The following is a 9059-nucleotide window of genomic DNA, read 5'->3' on the forward strand; positions in this document are numbered from 1 at the left end:
ATTATTATTATTATTATTATTATTATTATTTAATAGGCCATTTGTCCAGCTAGAGCTCTTTAGGGACACAGAGGCTGATTTGTGTTTGATCGCTGACAGAAAAGAGCCAGGGGCATGGTGGATGTTTACTAAATGTTTGTTGGAGGCACGGGCGCACGAGTAAACAGTAACACGAGTCATCCCAAAGGAAGAGCTTGGTATCCAGTGCAGCTGCTGACTTTTTATTCTTTCAAAATTCCAAAGAGGCAGGAATGTGTTTCCTATTATTTAAAGCCAGTCGTATACTAAGAGGTCACTTGGACGTTGCTCTTGCAAGTATATGAGAACTCTTCTTCCCTAGTCTTCATTTCCTCTTTGCAGAGAGAGGAAACATTCCCTTTGTTCTCCAGAAGAGTATGAACAGCTTCTGACACCCTGCTAAGGATATGGATGTTGACCTTTAGGTGAAAAAAAGCCATTGTCAGATTTTGAACAGGAAAGTGGCTATAGCAGATATTTTAGAAGAATCATATTAAGCTGTTGTATAATGGAAACGGGATGAAATTAAAAGCAGGAAGGCTATTTAAAGGTTTCGTGTTTGTTTCTCTTTTGATCGTTGCAATTGTCCGGCTGATCGCTGAACAGGGGTCAGTGGGAATGGAGATGAAGAGAAAACGATGGATATGAAGGATGTTCGACCCATGGAATAATTAGGATTTTGTGGCTGGATGAAGATGGGATGAAGGAAGGAAGAGATTTAAGGAATAAGACTAGCTTAGAACAGATAGATTTCTTTGGAGCATTCAAGTACAAAAAAACCCAGAATACAACAGATATATCAGTGACTCCTGGGAGAGTGTGCTGAGATGGGTAACATTACAGAATTAGGGTTCTTTAACAGCTGACTAGTACTCGAACCGTGAGAATGTGCAGGGCAAGCAAATGCCACCGTCGGGTCGCCAGGGACACCTACCTCCAGGGACTGTGGCAGAGCGGATTCAGGATTGCTCGGAGCTATGAGAGGTAAAGCAAGAGAAAACGGTGCTACCGAAACCAAGGGGGAAGAGGTTTTTTTCTGGGAGAAGAGTGTATTCATCACTGTCAGAGGCCACGGAAAGGTCATGTTGAACAAGAACTAATAAACTGGTGGGTTTCAGGATTCGGCCGTTATTGATCACCCCTCCTCTGGAGTGAAGAGTGATTTGATCGCTCCGCAATGGTGACAGCAGAGACGCTGTGTCTCAGCGAGTGGCCCGGTCAGTGTTATATAAATGGACGTGTAAAGAACACATAAATAAAACAGTGTCTTTGGGTTCTCTATGTGTCTATTTGGTGTATTATTTTGCTTTATTACCTTTTGAAAAAAAAATATTAAGCTGAACAGATTTCGACAGCAGACTTCATCTTAAGATGGAACTGTGCGAATCACAGACCTACGGGAGGGTTTAATTTGCGGATCTGTTTTCTAACATCTCCTTTCATTGATTCCACGGCACGAAGCGAGCTTTGCCTCTGTCCCAGATGTAATAGTCAGGGTGGCCCGTCTTGTTCAAGGCACGTGAGAGGAAGTATGAAGACCATTACCAGCTCCCACCCTGGCCTAGGGTTTGCCAGACGGCCAGCCCTGGCCCCCCACCAGAAAGATCTTCCATGTGAGCCATGGAATTACTGACCTTTCACGAATACGAAACCATAACATGAATTATGTTATTGGAGTAAAAGTTTCCAACTTTCTGTAAATTTTTTTTGTGGATATAGGTAGAAATTAATGAAAAAAATATGATACCATTTAAGAAGTTTAAAATACCAGTCTAGTAAATTAATGCAACTTGAAAAGCAAGAAAGCAAAAAGAATAGAAAGATTAGCTAAGGAATATTTATTCTGTGCTTTTTGGAATGATTTGATTGGAGGGTGCTATCAATGGCTTAATAGTGGTAATACAAATATCTGCAAATAAATTTTGTTTGAAATAATACTAATATATTTTTTTTCAAATTGATGTCATGCTCAATTTTGTAAATTTCGGCCTTTGTCAGAAGGGAAAAAAAGAACATGTTAAATTTCCAGCAAATTAGGTTTTGTTGAAAGTACCGTAATTTAATTATCTTTTCATTGTGCAGACTGACATTCGAGAAAACGGCGTGGCCGCCACGTGAGCCGTCTTGCTGGGTATCCCACCACTCCGTGACGGCCGCCTTCAAGGGCTCGGAGAGACGGCCTAGAAGCGACATTGAATTTCACTGCGACTTCGACTCGTGTACTTACTTTCAGCCTGATTTGGTGGGAATTAGCTGGAGCTATTTCAATGCAAACAATCCGTATTTTTCTTTTCTGACCCGATGATCTCTCCTTGAAAACAAATCTCTTCAATGACAGGCTCATTTACAGTCGGTCTCGGATATTTTCCCGGTTGCCTTGGTCTTCGGCGGGAAGCCTGCCTGGATGGCCCCGGGGGATAACCGGCGTCTAACTCCATTACGGGGTCACTCCTTTTTGGAAATATATTCTGGTGCCCATAGTTCTGATTTCCTATTAAGCGGGTGACTTTGCCATTAAGCTATATATCTGCGATGAGCGGATACCATTTTATTTTGTATAAAATCCCCAAGGTGGAGCTTCGATGGGGCAGACGTTCGTGTCTCACTCATGGAAATGAAGCACGCGGGGCACGCAGCGTGGCGCCCGAGCCCCAGCCTTCTGCGGTCTTGCTGCTCCCCACCCTCGTGTCTGTTCCTGCCTCCCGTTTCAGAGTTCCCGCCGCTGCCATCTTGTCAGCACTCCAGCCGGCGAGGAGGAGGAAAGGTTGACGGAAGACAGGTGCCCTCCCGCTGCGGACAATCCCAGGAAATTGCACACGAGGTTTTCATTTCATTCTATGTGCTAAGACTGAACCACGAGCCCATGTGCAGCTGCAATGGAGCCTGGGAAATGTAGTCTTTGTTCCAGGTGACCACACAACCCAGCGAAAACTTGAGGGCTCTGTAGCGAAGGAAAACAGGGAGACTGGGTCCTTCAGTTCAATGGGTCGCCCTTGCTCCAGATCTGTCCTCCGCTCAGTCTGCCACACGATCTCTCCACCAAATCTCGGTTTACGATCCTCCCACTCCACTAAAGCTTTTTGGCTATTGGCCATCCCTCTCCTTAAGTCGTTCTAAAGAGAGTGACTTCTATGCTCTTGTCTTTATATATTTATATTTCTGTTCATGATGTTTTCCTCATCTACTAAGCAGCAATCCTTTAGAACCAGCATCTCATGTGTCCCAAGCCTAGCGCACAGTTACGTGCCCTGAAACAATTTATTTTTTTTTTTCAAAATAAGGTTCTTTTAGAAATATAAAATCTATCATGTCTTCCATGAGCACACTAAAATGGCTGTTGTCTTGCCTTACTAAATTAGGGGTGTTTTGTCAGACAGAAAATGTAACCATGGCTTGGAGACCAACATTTTCTTTCATTCACAGATTATGAAACAGACCTAGTGACCTTACGCGAATCTCCTGATGGGCAAGGTACCAAGTGGTTTTCTTATTTTCATAGGTGGTTGGAGCGATATGTTGAGACATCACACTGGGCAAAGTGGCAGATTCATAAGCTGAGGAGGACAGAGGAATCCGGGTCGCGTTCAAGCAATGTTCCAGTGAGGAGGGAGAGGGGACCCCCCTGGACGGGTCAGGTCGGAGCAGGTGTGTTTTGAGCAATCTGCACAAAGTCAGCCGCTGGGCCAGGGGTCTGACCAAACGGAGGAGGCTTAGCGTCCAGGTTTGCTGAGTCCTGCAAAGCCCGAATGGGCCGTGTCGCCAGGCGGCTCAGTAGTTGGAGCTGACAGGACTGAGCAGGCACACGGAAATGACAAATCGAGCTACGGTTGCTTTTTGCAGAAGCAGCAGCTCTTCTTGGTACGTCTCCAGCTGGTAGGTCCCCTTTCTCCCGACTCCGCCTGCATCCAGATGTTTCTGATGTCCTCTTTCTGTTGAGCGCAGACCTGAATTTACTTGTATAGTCAGCTGTTCTGAGTTCCACGCACTGCTGTGGACCCCAGGCCTAGCGAGGGGCCTGAAGGAGAGGCGGGATTCAATAAACGTGGGTGAGCGAATTAACGTACAACTAACACGGAATCATAAAAGTACATGATTCTCCAGCGTTTTAGTGATTATGACTCCTATTTTTAATGTCACCTCCTACAATCAACTCCTCAGCATGTATCTTCCAGTGCTTCTATAAATATTAAATTTCAATATGACATATTGTCAATTAATTTCAAAAGCGATGAAGAGGACACATACTTAGATGGGTACTCTTTTCTTACTGCCACTCAAAAAGAAAATTCGTATTGATAAAACTGCATTAAAAGTGACACAAACACATCTTAAATATTATTTTCTATCCCTAGGTATCATCTAGCTAAGTAAATTGGTTAAACTGGTGCCCTTTTATGAGTTTATGTTATCATTCTACCAATCTCTTAATACCTTTAAGTCTGCTTTTATTATTTAAATTCCAGTTCAGCTGAATCATTAGAGGGATTACTTGCAAGTCTAGAGTTACCGCAGTATTGTATATTACTTGGTGTCTAGGATTAAATCGATACATGTTCAAGAGATTAAAAGATAAAGAATGAGGAATCAAGTAGTACTTGTATAATGTAAACAATACAAAATAATTAGTATTGAAAATAAAACAGGATGTTTACTTCAGGAAGATGTGCTACAAGCACTTCCTGGTCCATAGGGAGCTAGGGCTAAGGGTCACACCCACGAAGGATCCTACTGTTTGTTCAGGGCTTGTTCTCTGTCATCTAAGCGCTGCGAAGTTTCTTAGGCGCTGCCTTGAGTCTACTGTTATAAGTGCTCTAAGTGTAGCAGACAGTATATTTCCAGGGCTCAAATTTTCCTCCAAATTTATTACACCTAAGAGAAAAAAGAGACAGCATTTGTATTTGTTCAGTAATAAGCAAATGAAGAACAGGCTTATTTGAATGTCCTTAGGATTTCTTCCTTTTGCATAAGTAATGTTTGTAATAAAAAGATATTCGGGTCACGATTTCTAGTTATAAGTTGGTGATCTTATAATGGTTTAAACAGTGCAATACTCAGTATAGTTTAAAAAGAAACATCTATTTAGTAAAATAAAGGCTGAAAAAAAGCAATGTAATAAGTCACATATTCAAATCTCTTCTGGGTTCCCTCATCCCCAATTCTGTAGTCTTGGACCTTTTTTTTTTTTTTTTAATAGCAAAGAACACAACATGAATCCTGTTTTCTTCTTATGTCAGTAACCACACCGATGGATCAATTAGCCTTATTGTTTCGTCCACCCCTTCTTTCCACAGGTTGCCTCCAAGTGTGAGAAATGACAGAATCAGCATTCCACCAGCAATGCCTCAGGATTTATGTCAGTGAACTTACTCGGTGATCTTGTTTAAAACTGCGGTTATTATTCAGTTTTGTTTTTATCTAGGCTGATCGTGGATTAGTGTATTTGGAGGAAGGATTAAGTATTTTACCTGCTTGCATCAGAAGGACGTAAGGAGAACTCCTGGATAATATCAGGTAATAGATAATTAGTTTGGCATCTGACCAGAGGTCCAGCCATGAGTATTTTATTACGTACTAACAGAAGTGAGCATTCAGCTTTTGAGTCAACTCAGATACCTGAAAAACAGCTCCTCTGGCACATTTACAGCCTGGTGAACAAATTTATGCAATTCGTGTCCCTCTGCTGATTTACCTGGAAAGATCATTATGTAAGATAATGAATCTAACAGATCAAATTCAGTAAATGCTTTTGCACACTGTCACTTTATATTATAAAAGAAGATTTGGCATTTTCTCACTTGGGCATGTCCATCGTCACATGATCTACATATTGGAGACGTGGACTTTCTTTTGGATTAAAAACTTCTCTTGATTAGGTTTCCTTTGAATATGGTTTATATTTAACTAGAGCTTTTTTAACCTGAGTCAAGCACATGTAATAGACAGACACCTTTGAATCTTCAGGCTCCAATGGCAATACAAATACAGAAATTATTTCTTTTTTCCTGTATTTGTAGTTGGGTCGAGGTTCTCATCAGCACATTCCCTGACCCTAAACCCAGGACCGAGGGTTCAGGATTGGGGTAAGAGTACAGTGAATAAGGAAAGTACCAAATACAGGATCTTTTCTTCTTTAAATATCTTGTACTTTTTTCTGAAATGATGACCCGGGTTATTCATTCAGACATTCTAAGATTCACCAGTAAACCTAAGCTAGCTAAGCAAATGCACTTACTGAAATGGAGACAAATGGAGCAAACCATAGAAAAGACTAAGAAAGAGACTCAGAGGAGTCAAACAATACAGTTTCCCAAAGAAAATAACATACAACCAGAGCAACTGAAAACCAGAAACACAAGAAGACAATGAAGAGTAGGAACATAGAAGAAATTTGAAACAGACACTCAAAATCCCCTTTGGGAAGAAAAGAGTGAGGACAAGAGCGGGGATGAAACCAAAAAAGATGAAATTTTAGGATAGGCGCAAGTTACTTTATTAAGGAGTGGCTTGCTTTGTAACACGTTAGTGGGACTAAGCAGCTTGTGATTTTTTAGCTACCTTGTCGCTATACGAAAAATAAGATTTATGATTGCTCGATTATCTCGATTTTAATCTTTTAAAAAAAATCATCATAAAATAAGCATTACGGGCGAGTAGTCAAGGAGACAAACTGTTGAATGTGAATCTTGATTTGCCGCTTACCATCTAGGGACACTTAACTTCCTGTGCCTTAGTTTTCCCATCTGGAAAATGGGGTATAATGTTATCACCTGCCTCTTCATGTTACTGTGTGCTTTAAATGAGTCGATTCATGTCGTCTTGGGAAATAGCACTTACGATAGAATATTATCTAAGTCACTTTATCATTTTTGGACGAAGTCTCACAATACAGTGTATATTATCGTCCCCTTCTTTAGAATTGAATACTTTTTTCTTTATAAGAATTTACATGCGTTAAGGCATTTCTTTGATATTTTTCCATGTTTATCTTTTGAACTGAGGGGCAGGTGGTTTCCAAAAATTATTTAAATTATGGAGATAGGATGATCATTTTGAGGAGTTTCATACATATTAGAAACAAAAGGAAATGGTTTGGGATTTTCAGCATAAAGTCTTCATCCGTTAGATTCTCTGAACTCAGTTTTCTTTAATCTCTTTGGCCAAGTGCTCAGGAAAAACTCTGGGAATGAGTTTGATTAGCAATTGAAATAAACCTGCTGAAAATCTAAAATTCGTGTTGGTTGATCGCATTCCTTCTGTAATCTCCCATGCCTCGAGGACTGGTTCTGGATGACGAGAATTGCTGGTCATGAAGGCAGCTGGGCTGGGTTTAGCAGTCTGAAGCTGTGCTGAGAGAGGAAACCAGCCTTCCATATGCTTTAGCTTAATCGCATATGTGTTTGCTTAATCTCTTGATATGAGTTGAACTTATTTGGAAAGAGTTAATCAGAAGTCACGATGCATTCATGTGTACAATGGTGACTGGCCATAGCATTCATTGACAAAAAGAAGTATGTTATTGAGAAACAATGTTACATGTGGCTTTTGTTTCTGTAATCCTGTATGTGACTAGCAACTCAAAAGTTTCACTTTTTTCCACAGTAGCAGAAAGGGCATATCCGTTACTATTATTATCTTTGTTACTATTTCTTCTAGCCAATCAGCCCTCTAACAGTGAGAACTTTGGTTGATTAAGTGGTTACTGTGATAGGCGCATGTTAAGAGGGTTTGAAATATAATTTCACATCAGCATTATAGGAACTCTTGAGGTAGTCACTAACAAGTCTATGTTGGGTGACAAAATTAAGGATCAGAGCTGTTAAGTTATTAATGCAAAATCATCCAAATAAGAGAGTCGGGATTTTAGTCCGGTCTTGTATGACCAAGAAATCTCATGTATTTTCTACTGTACCAAAGGTTCCTATAATTTTATAATTCTCAGGTCTTTAAAATTTCAAAGCAATTTTGGAATTCTTCATAAGCCTGGATCAAGATATTTTTTTAAATCCCCAATTATAACCTCGGAATAAACTGAATATATTTAGCTTTTAATTTATAATCATATCTGTATATAACTGAATATATTTAACTTTATGGTCAATACATTGTCCATAGTTCTTATTTTTATAGATCCTGCTGAGAACTCTTTTCTGGATTGGCATCTGCCTAGTGATTGAACGCATGGGAACCTCTACATGATACCGCAGCATCTTGACTGCTTCTGGCTATGTTAATTCCATGTTTTAAATAAGAGAGGTTATTGAAAATGTTTTGTATAAAATTATTCTGCCTACATTAGACTGTATTCTTTCATGTATTTCTACTGTAAATTGAGAAATGTTTTCCCATGGCAAATAATTTGGCTGTAACTCATAATATACATGATGCTGAAAGAGCGAAGAATCTTTGCAATTTTCATAATGTGAGGTTGATATGCTTTTATTTTTAATCACTGCAGCATAGCTAAATAATTAATATGATTTTGCATGCTCCGTTTCAAGTAAATTATTTTAAATGTTAACATTTTAAATGTTTAAATATTTTTGTTTTTAAAAAAGTTTCACTTGACTCCATTTAACTGGAATTTGCAAGTAAGTTGGAATAATGGGATTTCGTAAATTCCTTAAATTCCTTTATGATTTTTCGCAGGGAGTATGCAGACAGCACTTGGTTTTTTCACTCTAAAATCAAACACATAAGTGTACATTCTTACACAAATGAAGGGTTTTCCGAAATGCTCTCTATATGGATATAGCCTCGTACATTTTTACGATCTTAATTCTCTGACCTGTTCCTAGATTTTTGATATAGGCTTCCTGTGTCTCTTCTACCATCAAATGTCACTATGTGGAGTCAGCTCATTGGTTTTTCTCTGAAGAGAGGCAAAAAGGGTCAAGCCGTGTCCACCAGCCTAAGGCCAGGATCACGTATGACACATATATATTCCTAATCTCAGTTTACCCCCGCGTGGGCTGAATGTTTGTCCCTTCACCCCCAAATTCATATGCTGACACCCTCCTCCTGCTGTGTTGATATCTGGACCT

The 9059-nt window shown here is 39.9% G+C and overlaps 1 long non-coding RNA gene across 3 annotated transcripts in view; it reads left to right on the forward strand.

The window, feature by feature from the left end:
* Positions 1-8034, forward strand: part of LOC118612410 — a 197228-nt gene extending 189194 nt beyond the window's left edge. For all 3 annotated transcript variants that reach the window (XR_004954833.1, XR_004954832.1, XR_004954834.1), the window contains 2 exons: positions 2101-2926; positions 3518-8034. This is a non-coding gene — a long non-coding RNA (uncharacterized LOC118612410). The remainder of the gene's footprint in view (positions 1-2100; positions 2927-3517) is intronic.
* Positions 8035-9059: the final 1025 nt, after the last annotated feature.

The sequence above is a fragment of the Rousettus aegyptiacus genome, unplaced genomic scaffold (genome assembly GCF_014176215.1).
Source record: "Rousettus aegyptiacus isolate mRouAeg1 unplaced genomic scaffold, mRouAeg1.p scaffold_m13_p_16, whole genome shotgun sequence".
NCBI lineage: Eukaryota > Metazoa > Chordata > Mammalia > Chiroptera > Pteropodidae > Rousettus > Rousettus aegyptiacus.